Below are 1,520 nucleotides of genomic sequence, written 5' to 3' on the forward strand. Positions count from 1 at the left end.
CGGGTGCCAGGCCGACTTTTCCTATGTCGCGATCACCCCTCGTTTGTTCGTCACATAGGTACACTCCGCCCCTGCTGATGCCTGTCATGGTGGAAGCCATGCTCGACAAATGTTTGTCTAAAGGACGTAGCCAAATTGTTGACAAGTTTTTTCTTATTTTGAAGCAAACATGATGGATTCGGACATGGAGTACCTCTACAACGAGTTCTTTGATTCGTCCTCGTCGGATGAGGACAAATATGAGGACGAAGCGACGATGATGCAGCATGTCCTGGCAGACACAAAATGTGCGGAGGAACATATTCTAAATTTCAATGGATCAATCAAGGGGCATGAGTGTTGAATCAGAGGAGGGCACGGGCCATTTCATGCTGATGAACTACTACTTTTTCACTGATGCCCTATCGTGGATCATTTTTGCGCTAGTTTTGGATGTGAAAAAATGTGTTCGATTGCCTCAACAATGGTTCCCAGTTCTATGATGACTACTTCATCTTGAAGGATGTTCTTGGAAGAAATGGATTCTGTGGTGGCCAATAGTGCACGACTATAGTGAGGATGTTTTTTATAGCGTAGCCGCAGGTTCATAGGACGAGTACCTCCGAATGTCTGACAGCACATACGAAGATGCCATGGTCAGGTTTGCTATTGCGGTGGTCGCGGTGTTTGGACCGCGGTACTTGAGAGAACCAACCGCTGAAGACACCGCAAGGCTTCTGGCACTGTTGAAAGCAAGAAGATGGCCAGGATTACTCAGATCCCTTTATGGCAAGCACTGGAAACGGAAGAACTGCCCGTGAATTGAACAAGGGCAATATCAATGCCATGTGAAGAAGCCACCATCATTCTTGAAATTCTTGCATCACAACACGTCTGGATTTGGCACTCTTTCTTTGGCATGCCCTGGTCTCACAATGATATCATCGTGTTTCAGTGGTCTACATTATTCGCTAGGTTGACTGCGGGACAAGCTCATCCAACTATGTCTTCAATGATCATGACTATACTATCTTTTTTATTGTATCTACCGTCCTTGGGCAACCTTCGCAAAACCATCTCTGAGCCAACAACTCAAAAAAGAGCTCATTTTCCCCCAATGACAAGGATCTAGAAAGGATGTGAATACTACATTTGGAGTGTTTCTAGCCCGTTTTGCAGCTGTTTGAAGACGTGCGAAAATATGGTATCTGGAGACCCTATGAGTGTTGATGACATGGTGTGTGATCTTGCAAACACAATTGTGAAGAATGATGGTGAAGATGATGCCGAAGGTGTGGAATTTGAGAATATGGGTGATCCTATCAAATTTCCGCCTCTGAATCCAACCACATTTGAGGAGTTTTACAAATACATTAGCAAATTCGACATGGAGGAACTCAGGAGCAACTTCAAAATGGTATGACTCTGTATCCATGGGCGATTAAAGGGGACATGTAGAACATGTGTGTTGGCCCAGTCCCGACATCGAATACTTCTGACGACAGTGATATGACCAACGACGAACGACGATGAAGCGAAGC

The sequence above is a fragment of the Triticum urartu genome, chromosome 2, assembly GCF_003073215.2.
Source record: "Triticum urartu cultivar G1812 chromosome 2, Tu2.1, whole genome shotgun sequence".
Taxonomy (NCBI): Eukaryota; Viridiplantae; Streptophyta; class Magnoliopsida; order Poales; family Poaceae; genus Triticum; species Triticum urartu.